The 21,932-nt window shown below is 38.0% G+C and overlaps 1 pseudogene; it reads left to right on the top strand.

Annotated features, from left to right (window-relative positions):
- The first annotated feature begins 9,689 nt into the window (after nt 1–9,689).
- Nucleotides 9,690–21,932, top strand: part of LOC122747221 — a 47,347-nt pseudogene continuing 35,104 nt past the window's right edge.

The following is a 21,932-nucleotide window of genomic DNA, read 5'->3' as shown; positions in this document are numbered from 1 at the left end:
TTTCTTCTATAAAATAGTGATTTTACTAATGAGTACCTCATATGGAGATTTAAGGATTAATTTTCCAAGTGTTCATCAATATTTTTCTATCTCAGATAAAAATAACTCTTAGAATAAAGTAGAGCATAGCATAGCATTTTGGAGCCAGAAGACCCTAAAGACCTAGTCTAATCCCTTCTAATTATAGATAAAGAAACTAAGGCCCAGGAAGATGTTACCTGTCCAAGGTCACACACTATTTAAGGTTAGAGGTGAGGCCTAAACCCTCAGAATGTTCTTTCCAATGTGTCTTTGTATCCACAGTACCTAAGTATAAGCCTTGTAGATGGAAACAGTCCCTGACTTCAGAGTTTACTTTTGGGAGGGGGAATAGGACCCATATGAAAAGTAAATGCAGGAGTCAGCTAGGTGGCACAATGGATAAAGCACTGGCCCTGGATTCAGGAGGACCTGAGTTCAAATCTGACCTTGGACATTTGATACTTACTAGCTATGTGACCCTGGGCAAGTCACTTAACCCTCATTGCCCTGCAAAAAAAAAAGAAAGAAAGAAAGAAAAAAGGAAAGGAAAGGAAAGAAAAGAAAAGAAAAGAAAAAAGAAATGCAAAATATAGATATAAGAATTTGAGGAGCTAAAGAAAACTAACAACTGACCAATAAGGAAAGGTTTCTTCATGTTGGTTGAACTGAATTGTTGAATTGAATAGAACCACTGAATAATGTTATTTATAGATTACAGGATATTCCCATAAATGTATTGCATGCAGATGGCAACTGGACTTTCAAGTTCATACTTTACTGAGCTATTTTAACTTTTGACTCAGGGTGTGCCCAAAACCTCTTTGATCACAAAAAAAAAATCTTTGAAAAACTAAAGTTGATCACTATAGTTCAATTCTTTAAAAGTGTCTAATTCTAGCTGCACAAATCTTTCTATATAGCCAGTTTGGTTTAAGGGCAATGACACTTTGTGGTTGTTGTTCACTTGTGTCCAACTCTTCATGATACTATTTGGGGTTTTCTTGACAAAGATACTGGATTAGTTTGCCATTTCCTTCTCCAGCTCATTTTACAGATGAGGAGACTGAGGCAAACAGGGTCAAGTGATTTGCCCAGGGTTCACATAGCTAGTAAGTGTCTGAGGCAGGATTTGAACTCAGGCTGAGCAGTCTTCCTGACTTTAGGCCTGGCACTCCATGCACTAAGGCGCCACCTAGCTCTCCCTGGAATCCATCATTTTCAAGACTCATTTCCATTTGTTCCAATGACCAGCACTCCAGGACAGTTTATAAAGTCCATAATCTATAAAACAAGGAAGGATTAAGGAAATAAACCTGACAGCTCCATGATGACAAAATGTTTATTGTCACAGCCTAAGGGAGGGAATAAAATTGAAATGATGTGGCTCATAATGTAATCTTGATGTTCAGGATCTCTTCAAGGAAACACACTAGATTACTTTGAGTTTTTCCAGTAAATAGGACCTGGACACATGACTTTCAAGATATTACTTACATAAAGCTTGAAAGGAAAGCTCATTACTGGTTTTCCATAGGATTCCACTGCGGGTGAAGCTAATATAGAATATTCTTTGTAAACAGAGACGCTTCAGTTCATTTGTATAGCCCTACTTTGCATGACAGTGAGAATAAATACACTGTAAAATGATACCAGTTTTAAAATGTTATCTTTAAGCTGTTTAGAGCCTGTCTAAATGAGGACACTCATGGCCTTAAATGTCTCACAGTACTTCACTGTATTAATCTGTTGCATAGCAACCCCCAAAGAAAGCTGGCAAGCGCAGACTCAATCCGGACAGGGCAAACTCAAGTATGAAACATATCCCAGATCACTTCAGACATTTTTAGCATACAAATGTAGTCGAGTTCAAAACAAAACACCCACACCCTCCTCTCTTCCAATGTGAGTCTGGGGAATTGTGGTTTGGTTAAGAAGGCTGCAAGTCTCATTTAGTCAGTATCTGCCACATTGGCCAATTATGCCCTCGGCTAAGAATTAAGTATATATATATATATATATATATATATATATATATATATATATATATATATATATATGTATATGTATATGTATATGTATATGTATATGTATATATATATGTATATATGTAGAGAGAGAGAGAGAGAGAGAGAGAGAGAGATCCTATAAGTTTTAGGGCTTTTATTTTTGGTTTGGGAAAGTGGGAGGACTAGGCCTGATAAAGTTTTGGTTAGAGGAAAGGTCTTATGGGATTTTGGATCTGGAACTTTAAGTGAATTTAGCTTCTGGTTAATAGGTTGGGGTTCTCCATTACGAGGGATTTGGTACTTTTAGGTTGAAAAGATATTCTCTGTTGGTTTCATGCCCTAGGAAAGCAAGGGTCTCCATTTCTACAAAGCAATTTGCATTTTAACAGGCCTCACCCACTCAAAGCAACAAATGTCAGTCAGTATCAGGAGAAACACACAGGAGATATTTGGAGACTGAGCGCCCTTCTTGGTCCAAGTCAGAGGTAGAGAACATCAGCAAAGGCAACAAGGGGAAAGGTATGAAACTTCTAATTATGGGATTCATTTTTCATAATTTTTAAAAAGTTGATTAGTGTACATCTACTTTTTTAAGTGTTATATTTTACTTTTTCTTTTAAGTTAAATCTGTGATTTCATTAGCGTAAGGAGTTCTTGGTAAGAAACTGCCTCCACCAATATAGTCAGGGACCTTCTGTGAAGTTTATGGTCTTAAAGTGTTGCCTGGGACAGTGAGAGACTACAAGAATTGCCCAGAGACTCACAATAGTACACAGGCTGAACTTGAATCCAAATTCTCCTGACTTCCAAGCCAACTTTCTACCCTCTATACAGCAAGCATTACCTCTCTTAATTTCACATACGACTATTAATTCCTCGATGTTAAGAATAATCCAGGTAGAGCACTGGATAGAGCACAGGCCCTAGAGTCTGGAGGATCTGAGTTCAAATCCAGCCTCAGAATGTGACCCTGGGCAAGTCACATAACCCCCAAATGCCTCAAAAAAAAAAGTAATCTGGGAAGGGTTTGATGAGTTAAAAATAACACCATCCCTATCTAAAATTTTGTATCTCCAAGGTTGTTTTTTTTAGGAAGTTCATCTTTAGCTCAAATAAAATGTCAAGAAATTCAGGCCTATGATTATATAAGATACCATATAGTCCCTGGCTGTAAATCCATGTATCATATCAGAAGTGATATGTACTGTGTTTCAGGGAAAACAATGGCACATGGTGTACCACCAACCTTTTGAAACAAAAGAATGGTTTGGTAAACAGAGATCTTAACATCACCTGGAAAAACATTCATTCTAAGTACATTAGAGCAAATGTTTGGAGACACTTGTGCTAATATTTCTAGAACAGACTTCCCTTTCAAGTCTTTATACTCAGTCAACAACTTACACATTCCGTTAATCTCTAAACTCTCCTCGACAGTATCATTTTTCTGCAAGGGTTATAAAGGAATGGAAGGCCCAGCCAACTCCTCAAAAGTGTCAATGTTCCAAGCTTCTATATTTTGGGAAAAAGCCTTGTCGCATAAAGAAGATTGGTCTAACAGTTTTCAGCTCTATTCTTGTTCAGAAATGAAATGTGGAAAGGAATAAAAGTCTTTAATTAAAAAAAAAAATTTCGGTGACTATTTCTTAAAGTCCCTACTAGATGTGAGACCCTATACTTCAGGCTGCAGGTACTCTCTTCAAGGAGCTTACACTTCACTTGCAGGGATGCAACACGTACACAGTACATAAGGATACAAGGTGGAGAGGTAAAATGGGCAAAGGAGACATTCATTCGAACACTTGAGAAGTGAGAAAGTACTTTCAGTGTGGGTGAGGTCAGAGAAGGTTCCACAGGGAAGGCGGCACCTGGGCTGACCCCTGAAGGAATCTAAGTAACGGAAGGCAGGACCTGAGCTGACCCTGAAGGAATCTAAGTAAGGGCTCTGCAAAGAGGTCAGGAGGGAGTCCAGTCCTGACATCCACAGCCTGCACAAATACATGGGGGTAGGTGAAGAAATGTCCAATTTAAAGGAGAGCTAGTAGCTTGTTTGACTGAAATGTAGAGAGCCCGAAGGAGAGTGATAGGAAAGAAATCTGGAAGGGAATATTGGAACCAGATGATGGAAAAGCCTGGAATACCAGGAAAACGAAATTGTGTTCTGTCCCAGAGGCAACGGGGAGCCACTGAAAGCTTATGGTACAATGAAATGTCTTGGTCAGACTTGTTCTCTAAGATTATTCTTGTAGCTGTGTAAAGAACAAACCAGAGGGAGGAGAGGCTAGAGGCAAAGAAACCATTTCAGAAGCTATTTCAAAAGTCCATGAGAGGTAATGAGGCCTTGAAATAGGACTGTGGCAATGGGAGTGAAGGAAAGGAGTCATTTAGATGCAAGAGAGTTGTGACAGAAGGAAGGAAGGAAGGGAGGGAAAGAGAGGGAGGAAGGGAGGAAGGGAGGGAAAAACGGTAGGGAAGTAAGGAAATATTTATGAAGCACCTACTATGTACAGCTACTTTTAAAAGATTGTCTCATTTTATCCTCAGAATAACTGTGAGAGGGCAGCTAGGTGGCACAGTGGATAAAGCACTGGCCTTGGATTCAGGAGAACCTGAGTTCAAATCCAGCCTCAGACACTTGACACATTCTAGCTGTGTGACCCTGGGCAAGTCACTTAACCCTCATTGCCCCACAAAACAAAACAAACAAACAGAACAACTGTGAGAGGCAAGCATTATTATTATCCTTACTTCTTATGGTTGAGGAAACAGAAGCAGGTAGAGGTTAAGTGACTTGCCCAGGGTCACATAGCTAGTAAGTATCTGAGGTCACATCTGAACACCAGGACCAGTGTTTTATCTTGCTTTAGCTATGTAAAGTGAAGAAGTTAAGGGAAGAGATAATGAGGTTCAATTTCTCAGTAAGTAAGATGATGTTACCATGAACATAAATAGGAAAATTTGCAGGAAGGGCATGTTTGGGGAGAAAATTCTGAAAGCAATTTTGAATATGTCCAACAGCCAGATAGAGATAGGTTGGGATATAAGAATAGATTAGATTATTTGGTGTAACTGATGAAAAACCTTATAGAAGCATTAGTTTTTTTTTTAAAAGAGACTAACTGATCAAAGGTATTTGTAGAAATTATGAAATTGACTGCAGTATTTAAAATCAATTGCAGCTGCAAGTTTGCCTCAGTTTGCTTTGTGTTGGTGTTAAAAACAAGAGAACAAAGGAAGAATTTTCAGTTTACTTTTCACCTAGGATCTATGTCTGTTTTTAAAAAAATGCTAATAAAAATTACAGCAAGAGCCTGATGATAGCATGGAGCAACTAATGATTCATTTCTGTTTCTTCCTTGATTGAGACAAAAATGACTGGCAAATTAGGCAATTGTCTACTTGCCAGGACATGGGAGTTTGGTCAAGGGTAGGAGAAGGTGAGAGGTTTGCTTATCAAGTCCAATTGCTCATTTCTGTATTGCTACATTCTAATCCTCTCTTCCAAGTATGCTGAGCCCCGGGGCTGCAATTTGGGTTGGAAAAAAAAAAAAAGAGGGCCTAGACTACTGGGCCAAAATGCTGATATGCATACTATTATGCATAAACTTCCATGTAGAGTTCATGGTATTCTTACTTTAAATCAGTTTCCCAAACTGTTAACCCTGACATTACACAGAGGAAATTTTTGTGAGAGATTTTCTATTGATATTTTCCCACTAACCCATTAAATATATACTACATACACATGTATCAAAATATTAAATACATGTAGCAATTGGGGGTGGGACAGTGGAATGTACTTTATTTTCTCTGTTTTGATCCAAAATGTCCAGTATACTACCTTATCCCAGTGGTATTTCATATGCTCAGACCCATCTAGACCAACATTTACAATTCCATCAATATATTTCAAACATAAAGTTTTGACCATATTAGTTTGGGGAAAGGTGCTTTAAATATGTATGTTGGGGCAGCTAGGTGGCACAGTGGATAGGGCTCTGGCCCTGGAGTCAGGAGTACCTGAGTTCACTTAACACTTACTAGCTGTGTGACCCTGTGCAAGTCGCTTAATCCCAATTGCCTCACTAAAAAAAAAAAAAAAAAAAGGAAGTGTATGTTAGAGAGAGAGAGAGAGAGAGAGAGAGAGAGAGAGAGAGAGAGAGAGAGAAGGAGGGAGGGGGAGAGAAAGAGATGGAGGGAGGGAGAGATGTACACATGTATACATGCATACATAGGCAGACAGATAGATATATATTAGAACTGAATCTGTGATTTCATCTAAGTATGGAATTCCTAGTGAGTAAACATCCTCCTTCCAGGTAGATAAGCAATCACTCTGCATTCTACAATCTTAAGGAGTTTCTTAGGCACTGAGATGTTAAATGACTTGCTCAGAGTCCCATATCCAGTATGTTTCAAAAGGCCACACTTGAACCCAGATCTTTATGATTCAGGTACTGGCTGTAGTTCCACCACTCCATAGCTGTATTTCTTTCTTCAAATACATGAAATGAAAATAACTCAATCCAGCCCAATGTATCCAACTTAAAGAACAGAACTCCACTGTTTTCCATCATCAACAACCTCCAGATTTAATCCTTCAGAAAAGACTTCCAGATCCAAATGCCTCCATCCATTCTCCACTGATGACTGTCCAATTCTTTACTTTTAATGAGTAAAATTTTTTTTTAAATGTGCTAGTGCCCTAAAGGCAAAGTGTTTGTCTACAAGACACCTTTCTGAAATGGCCAAAGGAAGAACTAGGACAGCAAGAGATATCTAACTAATACAAATGATGGTGGCTTAGGAGTATAGAGTGAGCCAAAACCAAGATGATATGGACAGGGGGCTGGGGGTGAGGGGAGTAGTAAACATGAAGGAAGAGCCCAGATGGCAAATAAAACACAGGGAGAAGTCACAGAAAGGGAGAGACAGTTCAGGGGGAAGGGACTGAGCATGGCTTGGCATTCAGGAGACCTCTTGGTTCTACTTCTCACTCTACCACTAAATGTAAGACCTTGAGGAAGTCCCTTCATCTCTCTGGGCGTCAATTTCCCCATCATTAAGATGCATCCATTGATCCTTAAAAGTTTCTTCCAGAGCTAATATAGTCAGGTCAATATTTATTAAGTGACTCATGTGCAATGCACTGTACTAAAACCCATGTATACAAGAACAAAAAATATATAGTTCCTGCCCTCATGGTGCTTACATTCCGCTTCACTAGGAAGAGGTGGATGATTCTGCAGGAGGCAAAAAGAAAACTTTAAAAGCAGGCCCTATTAGTTGGAGGTTTCCTGTGAAGTGAAGATAGTGACAAATTGTGGAGGTGAACAACATTCTTTGTTGGAGCATTAATTTGCTGGGTCTTCCAGCAAAAAGGCAGGATAAAGCACCCTGGTCTCTCTGATCCTCATTTGAGGATAAAAGAAAAAAAGAAAGGGAAAGTGAGCAAGGCTACAACTAGTAGGAGTAGGGGAGAGTTCATAGAGTTTGGAAGGCACCAAAAAAAAATAGGAACTCTCAAATGCTGCTACTTTGGCTTTGCTATTTATGAGCTAAGAGATCTTGGGCAAGTTGTGGCATGGTGGAAAGGGTGATGGAATTAGAGTCAGAGTCCCAATGTTCAAATCCCAGGTTTTCCACTAACATACCTGGGTGACCTTGGGGAACTCATTTAACCTCACAAGTCTTGGGTTTCTTCATCTTCAAAAGGAAAATATTGGACTAGATGACCCTGAATGTCTCTTCTGGCTCTAAATTTATGATATAAGTGATTTTAACCTCTTTAAGCCTCAGTTTCTTCATCCACAAAATAAAGATAATACTTGGCCAAACTAATCACACAGAAATGGACGTGGACATGTATAATTATTGCTGTTATTATATATTTTATGCATTATTATTATATAATAATTATATTATTTTAAACCACAATCTCCAACATAAATATTTAAATGGCTCTTTAATGCAGATCCCAGCCCATTCCTGCCTATTCATCCTATGTGACTCTCATCCAAGTCATCCCAAAAGTTCACCACAGCAAGTCCAACCATTATGCCAGAAGCCTCCCAGCCTCAAGTCTCTCCCCACTCCACTCCATCCTCCCCTCAGCTAACAAAGTAATCTCTCTAAAGTGCAGGTCTGACCATGTCACCCCACCCCCAACCCTTTCTATAAACTACAGTGTCTGCCTATTACCTAAAGAACCAAATATTAAAAAGTTCTTAGGTGAGCTCAGATCAATATTGTGGGGTGCACAGGAGAAAAAAATCATTGGCTTTTAAAGCCCTTCATAATTTGGCTAAATTTCCAATCTTTTAACACCTTACTCCTTTCCATGGACTCTGAAATTCAATAACATTGGTCACCAATTTTCAAGGGCTGTCCCATATGCCTGGGAGTCTTTCCCCCTTGGGGAAGGAGATAATATTTGTGAAGCACTGAGCACAGTATCTGGCACCTAGTAGGTGCATAATAAATGCTTGTACTTTTCCCACCTGCAGACTGCCCCCCTGCCTTCCTTCAAGTCTCAACTAAAATCTCATCTTCTTTAAGAAGCATTATGTGGCCCTCCTTGATATGCTGAGATTATCTCCAGTTTATCTTGTATAATCTTGCTCATACAAAGAGCTTTTCTTATTGCCTGCCTCATTGGATTATAAACTCCTTGAGTCAGCCTAAGGTAGGGTAAATTAGCCAAGGTAGGAAAAATGGTTCAGGTCAACTCTGGTAGTCAGTGGCTGGGATCCATCCAGGTGCCTTTTGCTTGTTTTTCCTTTCCTTGCATCTCCAGTGCTTAGCACATAAAAGGCACATAATAAATGCTTATTTACTTGGATTGACTTTCCTCACTTTCTCCTTTCATCCCCACCCACCATCCCTTGATCTCACCACATGACCAATCTTATCTTTCTGCCATATAATTCTTTAATGATATTTTTTGCTCCTGTTCCTCTTCAGAGTTGATTACACATTGATTACACATTCAAGCCTGTTCACCCCCACCGTGTGCTTTTCCATTACCCTCTGTATAACATACTTATCTTTAGTTGTTCAAAGACAGTAGTATTCCAGCTATAGGTGCCAGTTTTAAAACTATAGAATGTTCTATAAATGTCATATATATGATATTTATAGAACAGTCTATAGTTATAATTATAGAACATTCCACATATATGTATATACATATGTATATACACACACACATATACATATATATGTGTGTGTTTTGTGTGTGTGTGTGCATATATATATATATATATATATATATACATATATATGATCAGGGGATCAGAATCTGAGCACTGTATTTTGAATGTTTTCTAAGTCAAATCCATAAAAATCTTTTGAGGTTCACATATCTCTAGTCTTTTAGGGTTCCTCAGCCCTTCAATGACAGCCAATAGTCCACATAAAAAGTGAAAATAACACTGACCCCTAGGACAGAGTCGACATTAATGGTGTTAGAAAGCTAAGGAAGGATCTACATTAAATTTAAGTCCCTCTCTTCTGGAAAACTTGCCCTGTTAAATCTGGAAGCAGCAAGGGATGAAGCAAATACGAGGAGTTAGTCGTTAGAGGAAGCTCTTAACTTCCTCCAACAAGTTGAAGCCTGCAAAGAAAACAGATTCATAGATGGGCACACTGGCTCCAAACGCCATGAACAAAATACCGACCCGTAGACTGTGTGTTTCCTCAAACAGAGACAGGAAGATTGCACCACAATGCCCCACGTTGATCAAGGATGTTGTTATCATTTGGGAGTCTCTTTCAAAAAGGTTCAGGTTTCATTTGCTGACACATTCGAGACAAGGTAAGAAAGCACTGATTTAGGTTGTCCTTTTTGACAGTTGGCACAAAAGCATAGATGGTTATGAAATGCTAATGTGCCACCCGCCCTGAGTGGTAACTAAACTGGATGACCCCAGAGCACACCTCAAACCCTACCTTGCTATTGAAGTCCTCAGGCCATAATAAGACTTACAAATTCTTGGAAGACATACAGCAACAGGATATACAAGCAGGGCTTGCACAACCCTGTTGGGAAAAACTAAGGACTGTCTTAATGACTATTGAGAGAGAGAGAGAGAGAGAGAGAGAGAGAGAGAGAGAGAGAGAGATTGATTGAAGAGAGAGAGAGAGTGCTTCCTAGCCAATGTTTTATAAAAGCATATCAGGTCTATCAGCATTACTTGCTACATTTTCTATAACCTACCCAAACTGCCTCAAAAAAAAAAAATCTTTTGCTAAGCACAGAGATATTTAAACACCTAAATAATTATATTCCATTGAAACTGAGGTACAACCCACTTAACTTTTCCTAGGTCACATGGGCAGTAACCAACAAAAGTGGAAACAGACTAGGCATGGTTGTGGAAAAATTGGTCTGATAAACTGGAATGTAATTCCTGTTGCTGGGGTAAGTGGAGGCCAGTGGATCTCTGGAGCTCAGGATTTCAGGAGAGCTAAAGCTGATCAGAGGTCCACACTAAGTGTGGCATCAATATGATGAGACACCTAAGAGCAAAGTGGCCTAGGCTAGTCAAGATAGGAAAAATGGTGCAGGTCAACTCTAGTAGTGAGTGGTTGGGATACTCCCAGTCTATGCAAAATAGGGAAACCTAACCTCTAAAAAGGGGGTAGGGACAGAACCCCTGTTCTCTAAGGCAGGACAGTACCCCAACAAGTGAATGATGATTCCAGTCTATATAGACTCATAACTATTGTTTCTTTAATTTTTTTTGGCATTATCACTCCCCTCCTCAAAATGCTCAATCTACTAAATTATAGTAAATTGAAATTAATTATGTTTTGACAATTGCTAGAGGATTTTGTGATACTTCTTCAAATAGCTAGAAACATCCCAGGGGAGGCACAAAACAAGGGCTTGAGAATACCAGAATAGCTAGAAGTTGAGAGACTTGTATGAATCATCTGCTACTCATTAAGCATGTATTTATTTGATGTCTGCTGTTTTTACTTTTCTCCTCTCTTTGTCCTGTCTCCCTGGTAGAAAGTAAGCTCCTTCAGGGCAGGGACGGTGTTTATTTTACCCTTTATCCCTTCTGCCCCCAATTTCTTCCCCCTGAAAGCTTGGCACAGTAGCCTCCCCATAAATATTGTTGAGTGACTGATTTATCTAAATTGCAGACTTGTAAACTAGCTTAAAACTTCCCACAACATGGGGCAGCTAGGTGGCTTAGTGGATAAAGCACCGGCCCTGGATTCACGAATACCTGAGTTCAAATCTGGCCTCAGACACTTGACACTTAACTAGCTGTGTAACCCTGGGCAAGTCACTTAACCCTCATTGCCCCGCCCAAAAAACAAAAAACAAAAACAAAAAAAGCCTTCCCACAACACCAACCTTGCTTTGACATTTACATACCTCCTGGATAGTGATTGTGACTAACTCTAGGTGTGGTACAAACGTTACTCTTGACAGGCTTCAATATGCATGAAAGCATGGTGTTAGTTGCTCTTGCCAGTTGACCCAAAAGTAAACAATCTCTTTTCCCACTGTGTTTCCTCCCTTCTGCTTTCAATTATTAATTGGCCATGAAATGATGCAAAAGCAAATATGCACAAAAATTATCATTTTTTTCTTAGAAATCTAGGAATACGTGGGAACTCATTCCAGTTTATCAGACCAATTTTTCCCAAAAAGACAGGTCTCAGTCCATTGCTGGTTTGGAAAAGAAATGTTTTCCCTCATTTCTCTCATTTCGTCTTTTTTTTACTTAGATCTCTCATCATTATCTAAAGCTGAATTAGAATGTTTTCTCCATTTCCATCATGAAGAGAACTATCTTTATTCATCACATGAATTTCACCTAGGTTATATCTAAACAAATCTTTCTTTCTGACAAACTTTCCAGAGGAAAAGCTTAATTCAAAATCATCATAGATGTTAACAACAGTAACAATAACAGCAACTACTACTACTGCTAATAACAATAATAATGTTAGCTAGCATTTCTATTGCACTTTAAGGTTTGAACAACACTATATCTGTGTTACCTCATTGCATCCAACTCACAGAATCTGAAAGTCAGAACCACTTTCCAAATCTAGCTAATCCACCCCAAACAGGAATCCATCCTTACACCATCCTTGAAAAATGGTCCTTTAGGTCTATGCATAATTCACTGTCTTTTAAGATGGCTTATTCCACTTTGGGACAGTTCAAATTGTTAAGGAATTTTAATAAACCAACATCTGCCTATCTACAATGTCCACACACTGGTCTCCTGGGTCCAATACAAGTCAAATCTCTCTTGCCATATGTCAGCCCTTCAAGTACGTGAAGAAAATGACCCTGTTTTAAATCAAAATGAATAGATAAATAACAATTTTAAAGTATGCTAAATCTTTAACTAGTTTAAGCCAGATTTACTATGAAGGAGATTTCATTTTTTAAAAAAACCAACCAATTTTATTTCTGTATAAAACAAGATGGAGGAAAGATGTGGAAGAAAGATTAAATTAATTATATGAATTAATGAATGGGGGCAGCTAGGTGGCACAGTGGATAGAGCACTGGCCCTGGATTCAGGAGGACCTGAGTTCAAATTAGGCCTCAGACACTTGACACTTACTAGCTGTTGGACCCTGGGCAAGTCACTTAACTTTCATTGCCCTGCAAAAAATATTTTTTAATAAGAGTATTTTATTATTTTCCAGTTACATCTAGAGATAGTTTTCAACATTCGTTTCTACAAGATTTACAATTTCAAATTTTTCTCCCTTCCTGCCCTCACTCCCCAACAAAATAAATTTTAAAAAATAAATAAAATAAAATGAATTAATGAATGACTGGTAAATACCTTATTTGCAAGGAAACATTAGCACACATAACAGAAGAATTTTATTCTGAATGAGCAAACCATTTGCTATAAACATGTTATCCTCCTAGCTGCTTATAAAGAGCAATATATGAACCTGAAATAAACAATTTTCCTATTAGCAATTCCACATTACCTTGTGAATGAACTAATGTAAGAATTTCATCTTCCAAGTACAAAGTACCCAGATCTCTTTCTAGAAAGATTGTAATCCATAGTATATTTTTCCTACCTTCTCTGTTGCCTGATTTTTTAATGGCTCATTTAGGAACAACAATATGCTGATGTGAATTGTAAAAAATATATTTTTTCATTTGGATTATCCATACCTTCAAATGATCAGACGCTCAACTCACTTTAGATTCTTAGCTTTGATGGATTTTTGTATTTGCTACACAGTCATTCCTAGCATTCCAGAATCATTAAAAATTGTTAAAATGTACCATTTCTAATATATACTTTGTTACCTCCAAGAACTATATGCAGCGTGAATCTTCTTTCAGAGAACAGCGATATACCAAGAATTAGACTATGATCTTCTATGCAAAAGAAACACCTGAGGATTGTCAAAATCATACTGTGATGAGAAAAGTTCGGAAGGCTTTCAATGGAAGTAGTTGGTGGCACAGTGGATAGAATGCCGGGACAGTAGTCAGGAAAGCATAAGTTCAAATCCAGCCCCAGATGCTAGGTTACTAGTGGTAAATCACTTACTCTAGGCAAGTTATTTAACCTCAGTTTTCCCAACTGTAAAATGGGGGATAAAAATAGCACCTAATTCAGAGTTTTTGTGAGGAACATACTTCCTTTCAGCCTCCCCTCCCTAACCCACCCCCACTCACGGTTACCAGTAGGACAGATTGTTGAAGCTTTCATTAACTATAAAAACAATGACAATCGTAACATGTTACTATTCACTGACCAAAAAGGAAGAGGCTATTTGAAAGTTATAAAACTGAAGTTCTAAGGTGCTTTACAGTTGGAATGAAATGTTTTATTTTGTTTTTTCTTGGAATTCCAAAGTAATTTTTTGGTCACTGGTCTTTCTTTTTCATCTCATTTTAGCTACCAATCAAAACATTTATGAATAGGAAAAAGATGAAGTGTATTTAAAGGTCAGACCGAATATCCAATATTTTTCTGATTTTTCACTCTATTAACAGGACCACACCCTCTCTTGGAAAGATGCTGGACTCCCATAGGTACTGCCCAAAGAGTAATTCTTGCCTAATTATAATCTCATAATCTTTAGTTTTTAAGTGTAGGCAAAAACAAAATTTTAAATTGTTAAAAAAAAACTTCTTTAGACATGTTGGTACTGCCCAAAGAGTAATTCTTGCCTAATTATAATCTCATAGTCTTTAGTTTTTAAGTGTAGGCAAAAACAAAATTTTAAATTGTTAAAAAAAAAAACTTCTTTAGACATGTTATTCATTCACAAATAAATGTTACATTTCATATGAGCAAGCTCTAGAGACCTAGATTTCTACGTGCTCAGATTCTAAAGTGTTCATTTTAAAATGTTTGGGTTTGTTTGAGCTTTTTTCCACAAAATAAAAAGAAAATACAAACTATTATCAGTCAACTCCTCATAGGTAAGAAGAAATAGACAATGCAAAGAAGCTAGATATTATACATGCAAGGAAGAATAGAACTTGGGATCCTAGGTCGGGGTTAGGATGGGAGGGGGTTTGCTTTGATGTACAAAAGAACCATTGTTAATGTGGGACAAAACCTCACCAGTATGGGACAGAGATAAAAAGGAGGGAGTTTCTAGCAGATCAAGGTCAGCCGAGATATATGAATAACATAAATGCTATTAATCGGGTACAGCATGAATCACAGGAGTTCAGCAGGGTATAGCTGTATGGCAGAGTTCATGGCATGAGCATTTTATGCCACTTTGTATTAGATAATGAGCATGTTCATTGGAGACTCCTAAATACCATGCAGACTGGCACAGAAGTAGCCTTAAGGAGCTCGAGAGAACAAATCAAAGAACTGGATGTGAGGATCACAAAGGTAATAGGGATGTTCAAGCAGTGAACCAAGTTGAGATATTTGCAGGCACTCATACAATCTCACTCTGCAGGAAACAGCGTGAGAAAGGATTTCTTAGTTGGATGGGCTTGCAGCTTACGGCTGATGTTGCCTCATTCATTATGTCCTAGTTGAGGGGTTAGAAAAGATGCAGACAGTAACACATGAAAAGGCTGGAAGCTGGAAAACATGGAATTCTTTTCTTCTTATGACTAATTCCAAAGTATAAAATGAGCTGTGTTTCATTTTCTGAAGGAGACTCAGGCTAAACACCATTGAGTAAGAATTGCTAATTATTTTCAGATCCAAAAAAGTGTTCTTGACTCATAGATGCAAACCTTACTGCTTTGTTTCTGCTTTCAACAATATACCCCCTTTGGCTCCAGACCCATATCTTCCAACAGCAAGATTTGGGGTAAATGGGGAGAGAAAAAGAGGCAGAAAAAAAGAAGCTAAAAAATGAAAGAGGAATGGGGGAAAGATAAAAAAGAAAAGAAGAGGGAGGAAAGGAAGGAGGACAGAAGGGAACTAGAGGGAAAAAAGACAGAAATTGTTTTTTTAAAAACAAACTAGTTGCATGGGAATGTTACTCTTTCCAGTATTTGTTATTTTCATATGTTTCCATAAGCTACAATTTATATATGCCATAAACTACAACTTATATATGATACCTATATATGGTTTAGCCCATAATTTGATCTTTCCAATTTATTTAGCTCTTGATTAGCGATCTAGTTATAAGAATCACTGATATTTATAAAGTACCCACCTTATTAGTTCCAGTTTGGATTTCTAAAGTGCTAGAAAAAATTTTGGATATTTTGAATTTTGTTGCTATTCTTGTTCTTGTTTGGTGACATGCAGAGTAAGCATAAAAATCAGTACTGAACTGGTTTCTTTGTTCCTTCCAAGGCCCTACTACATGGGGATGAGATAAAAAATAGTACCGGAACAGATGAAGGCAATGGTCCTACCACAGTTCTCAATGAAGGTCTCAAAGATAAGTATGCTATTCTTCCTCTCCTTCTAGACCAATTCATCTAAAGGGAAAACTAATTGCCAATGACAGAAATGTAAGCAGCATTCATTCTAGAAGTGTTTATTGAGAAATTACTAAGGCCCTGTTTTATGCAGTACTAACTTAAAAATATATATATTCCTGCCCTTGAAGTTTGCACCATAGATCACTCCTTTCTTGGTCTCTTCTGTCCTGGTTTCCATGCCACAGTACTATCCTGTTTCTCTTCTAACCTCTGCTTTTCTATGACTATTGACAGCTTGAGTGACTGATGAATGCAGTACTAAACTCCAAAGGAATTTTAACTACCCCTGTATTCAGTCTAATCTCACCTACTTCGAAATGGAGCCTTTGTAAGAGACTCCAGCTCTCTTGGTATATCTCATGTTAAAATTGTTTTCCTCTTTTTACCTCTATGTATGGATACAGTCCTCTGTTCTCAATCCTTTTCTCTTGTTATAGTCTCTCCCTTGACAATATGAGTCATTCCTGGGGCTTCGATTATGACCTTCATACTTAAGACTCTGAAATCTTTTTTCTGGTCAGACCTTTCTCATGAGATCCAGCCCCCAATTTCTAATCGACTGCTAGACATCTCCAACTTGATTTTCTATTGGCACCTCAAACTCAATCTGTTCAAAACTGAACTCAATGCCTTCCTTCCCTAATCTTTCCTTCCTCCTAATTTACTATTCTTGTTGATAGAACTACCATTCTCCCCATCACTCATGCTTCACAACTCAATGTCGTCTTTGGCTCTACCCTCTGTCTCATTTGCCAAAACGAATTAGGTGCCAAGCCCTATACCTAACTTTGCCATGTCTCTGGTATCTCATCCCTCATTTCTATTCACACCACCAACCTAGATCAGGCCTTTATTCCCATTGCCCAGAATATTGTTGCAGCTTCCTGCCTGGTATCTCCAGGTTCTAATCCATCCTTCACACCCTTAACAAAGTAATCTTCCTTCATTCCCTTACTCAAAAGCCTACAGTGGTACACTGTGGCCTACCAGATGATGTATAAACAAAATTATACTTACCTTAACCTTCCAGGCTCACCACAATCTGGCTCCAACTCTACCTTAGTAGTCTTACCTCACATTCTTCCCTGTCCCTTACCAATTTTACCTCATGCTCTTCTCTGTGATGCACTCTACATTACGCCCAACCAGATGATTCATTATTTATCCATCTGCTTTCACATTTCTCACCTCTGTAATTTTACTCATCCTGTTCCCTTTCCTGGAATGGACTCCCCAAGTCAGATATTTAATTGCCCCCCCCTACCTTTTTTTCAAGTTCCAGTTTAAGTGCTGCTACCTACTCCATGAAGATAATCTTAATTCCTCCTTCTCTTCTACAGAAGTGACTTCTTTCAAATTTCAGATAGCATTTAACATTTAAAGTCTTTCACAAGTTGGTCTAAATATACCTTTCTAGTCTTATTATATGATTCCCCCTCATGCACTTTGTGGCACAGCCAAACTGGTCTTCTTACTGTTCTTGTTACTAATATACAATATTCTCATCTCTGGCCTTCACACCTTCCTATTAGGTGTCCCTCATGCCTGTAAAGCATATCTCTTCACATCTGCCTTTTAGAATCCTTGTTTTCTTTCAAGACTCACATCAAATGCTACCTTCTATAAGGAGCATTTCCTAATTCCATAACCCTAGTGACATTAATCCTCAAATTATTTTCTATTTTTATAACTATGTTATATATTCCTAAATTTGTACATGTCCTTTCTGGTAGAAGGTAGAGTCCTTAAGGGTAAATATTACTTCCGTTTTGGCTTTGTATTTCCAGATTGCAGTGACTAGCACACATTGGGTGATTAATAAATGATTGATTGATTATAGATCTTTTGTCTGAATCCTAATGGATTTATCATATTTTCATTTTTTTCTGGTGACTTAGATATGTGTCTCCTTGACACTGATGGACAAGTTCTTTCACATAACGCGTATGACTTCCATGTTTTTTAATGAGTAAATGAAGATAAAACACATGTATTCACAAATAATCATAATATAGAGCAGCATGCAAATGCCAAAGGGATATTAGAGACAGTGTGTCATAAAAGACTTTATGGAGAAGGTGGGATTTAAGTTTGACCTTGAAAGATTCTTAGGATTTCAACGGGTAAAAGACAGTTCAGGATTTTGAGGAAGAGATGAAAAATAAACCAGGGAGACTGTCATAGACGGTTCATTTGGGGGAGAGGGGAATAGGAGATAAATTTGGGAATTATAAAAGCTCTTGAAAGTCAGACTAGCAGTTTTATTTATTCACTTATGATTTATGCCCCCCTTCCTTCCAAAAAAAGGATTTGAGGTTGTAATCTAAAGGGTTTAGTTTTGTTTTTTTTCAGGCAGTTGGGAGCCATTAAAGGTTTTTGAGTACTCCTTCTACCTAGAAGAGTTGAATGCAGTCCTTCTGGACATACATGTTATAAATACCTCCTCATTCACAACTGTGCCTGACCATTATAGGAGAGAAGGGGTAAAAAAGAGTGAGGAGGACAATGAGGAGATGTTGTCACTGAGTGGTTTGGATAACTTGATTAATCAAGTAAATGGGAAATTGAGGAAGGTGTAGAGAATGAATGCGGTGACCTGCCAAGTTCATCACTCAGCACTTCTATAAGAAAACAGGAAGGTTACCTAGACTGAAACTATGGTTTCAGTCGGCTTACTTAGGGGTGTTTGGCACATATTAAGTACCTGTTGGTCGATTGGTTGATTGATTGATTGATTGATTGATTGATTAGAGTCAGTGCTATGGACAGACTCCTAGCACAGTGTCTTATTAAATTTCACTGTGTGCAGGGATGAATCTAATAAGATGAAGTTTACTTGGAATAAATAACAATCTCAAGATTGAAAGGCTCCTCAGATGCCATTTAGTCCTGATCCTCTGGGTAACATACTCAACAAGAAGTCATTTACCCAGCCTCTCCTTGGAAATCCTCCAATGAGGTAGAATCCATTAACCCTAGAAATAATTTTTTCCAGTATCAGGTGGCTCTAATTGTTGGGAGGACAGCTAGATGGTTCCAGTCTTCCTGAGTTCAAATCTGGCCTCACTAGCTGTGTGACCCTGGCCAAGTTGCTTAGCCCTGTTAGCCTCGGTTCCTCATCTGTAAAATGAGCTGGAGAAGGAAATGACAAACCACTGCAAGAAAACCCCCAACGAGATCACAAAGAGTCAGACGCAACTGAAAATGACTGAACAACAACAATTGTTAGGAAGCTTTTACTTATATCATGCTTTAATTTGTCTATAATTTCCACCCATCCCTCCTATTAATGCCTTCTGGGACTAAGCAAAACCAATCTAATCCTCCTTCTTCCAAAAAATGGCTTACATTTTTTAGAAAATGACTCTCAAGTCTATTCTTCTTTGTTTTTCTTTGAGCTAAAACTTATATAGTTCCTTCAATGTATAATAACACCAATAGTTCAAATTTTCATAGAGCTCTATGTTTCCTACATTACATTATGAACAACTCATTTGATATTCACAACTCTGTCAGGTGGGTACTATTATTGTTACCATTTTATAGATAAGAAAACTGAGGCTGAGAGGGCTGAATTGACTTACCCACGGTCACATGGCTAGTGTCTGAAGTAGTTTTCAAATCCATCAACGGATTTGAATAAACAGTTCTCAAAAGAAGAACTGTAATCCAATAACAAGTACCTAAAAGAACGTTACAGAGGGGCAGGTAGGTGGAGCAGTGGATAAAGCACTGGCCCTGGATTCAGGAGGACCTGAGTTCAAATGTGGCCCCAGGCACTTGACACTTACTAACTGTGTGACTCTGGGCAAGTCACTTAAGCCTCATTACCCGGCAAAAAAAAACAAAAACAAAAACAAACCAACCCCCTCTCCTCAAAAAAAAAAAAGTTACAAATCACTAATAATAAGGGAAATGTCCATCAAAACAATTCTAAGATTTCACCTCACACTCTACAAATTGTCAGTGACAAAAAATGAGACTACTCGGAATTGGAGGATTGTGGAAAAATAGGTTGTTGTTCATTTGTTCAGTTGTGACTAACTCTTCATGATCCTGTGGACCATACCGTGCCTGGGCCTTCTATCCTCCACTCTCTCTCAGTCTGTCCAAGCTCATGTTCATTGCTTCCATGACACTGTTTCCCCTTCTCATCCTCTGTTTGCCTTCAGTCTTTCCCAACATCAAAGTCTTTCCAAATGTCTTACCTTCTTATTATGTGACCAAAGTATTTGAGCTTCATTTTGAGTATTTGTCCTTCCAATGAGCAGTCTGAATTAATTTCTCTAAATATTGACTGGTTTGATCTCCTTGCTGTCCAAGGGACTCTCAAAAGTCTTCTCCAGCACCATAGTTCCAAAGTGTCGATTCTGCAGTGCTCAGCTTTCCTTATACTCCAACTTTCACAGCTACTAGAAAAGCCACCACTTTGACCTGTGGAACTTTGTCGGCAAGGTGATGAATCTGCTTTTTTAGGATGCTGTCCAGATATGCCAAAGCTTTCCTGCTAAGGAGCAAGCAATGTTGATGGAGCCCCAAACCATACAAAATCATTTTGGAAAACAAATCAGCATTATTTAAATAAGATGACTAAAATTTTCATACCTTGACCCCTAGATTTCATTATGAGGCTTGTATATCAATAAAGCCATTGACGAGAAGGTCCAAGATACTTATGGTTGCACTTTTTGTGATAGCAAGTAATTGGAAACAAAGTAAATGTTCATCAACTGAAGAATCCTCCCAAAAATTGTGGTACATAAATGAAATGCACTGTTATTGTGGCATAAGAAATGACATGAATTAATGCATAGTAAAGTAAGTAGAGTCAAGAAAAAATATACACAATGACTACAATAATGGAAATAAAAATAACAACAGTAAAATAATACAACAGTATAATAATCAAAGAATAGTACAATAAGCTAAAATGAATGTTGCAAAATCTCCCAAAAATGTCCTCAAAGAAGAGATATGTTAAGTTTACTCCCATAACAGCCCTTTGCAGAGGTGAGAGGTTCATGGGTGTGGTACATTGCACATATTTTCAGACTTTTTTAATGTGTCAATAAGTTTTGCTCATTTTTTCTCTTCTTTTTTCTTTTTTTTAAGTATTATTTGTTATGTCAGGTGGCTCTCTGAGAGGGGGAAAGAGATATTGAGGAAAATGTTGGTGATATAAAAAATTGGATTTAAAAAATAATAATAAGATCTTAATAAAAATTTCAAACTCATGTCTTCCTGAAATCAGGTCTAGTTCTCTAGCTGTTAAACAACATTATCTCTCATAGGACTATGCTCATATAAGTGACCAGTTCCTATATGGCATAGTCTCCAGTTAACTCAGTTATGTTCATCTAGGAATGCCCAGCTTGTCAATATCCTTCCTAAAATATGGAGCTAAACAACACTTCAAATGTTGTCTGCTAAGGGCAGAATACTATCAGCTCCTTTTTTCTGGAAATTATGAGTCTGTTGCAGACTGATTTAGGCCAAGGCCCTCTGACCCAGAAGTGCTTAAGGAGGGAGAGAAAGGAGCTAAGGAAGATGCAGATATAGGCAGAGTGATTATTGACTATCCATTACTGAAAGCCCTGGCCCCAAAAACATTCTACTAAGTTTTGTGTTTAAGCTTAGCTGACTTAACTGAGGTTAGTGCATTTGTAAGATTCTTCATCTCCCCTTGTCCCCTTCAATATAAAAGTGCACATGCTGGAAGCACTCGAGCTTGTAATCTAATTTCCTCAAATCAAGCAAAGGTGAGGATCCACCTTTGGTGGTAGTGAGGTGGACCAAAAATTTGTGTGTATCTTCTTTTAGGAGTATGTCCAAGTGGTTTATATATTACTGAATAAACTCTGTAGTTCACTCAATTTAGTATGAAGCATTGTCCATGCTCCTTTGAAATCCCACACCTGAGAAGTCTAACCTATCTACATGAAGCCTTTATAAGATCGAATTTTTGACTGCCTTGG

This window comes from Dromiciops gliroides, chromosome 3 (assembly GCF_019393635.1).
Source record: "Dromiciops gliroides isolate mDroGli1 chromosome 3, mDroGli1.pri, whole genome shotgun sequence".
Taxonomy (NCBI): domain Eukaryota; kingdom Metazoa; phylum Chordata; class Mammalia; order Microbiotheria; family Microbiotheriidae; genus Dromiciops; species Dromiciops gliroides.
The sequence above is the reverse complement of the archived record's forward strand: the minus strand, read 5'-3'. Positions and strand labels throughout refer to the sequence as shown.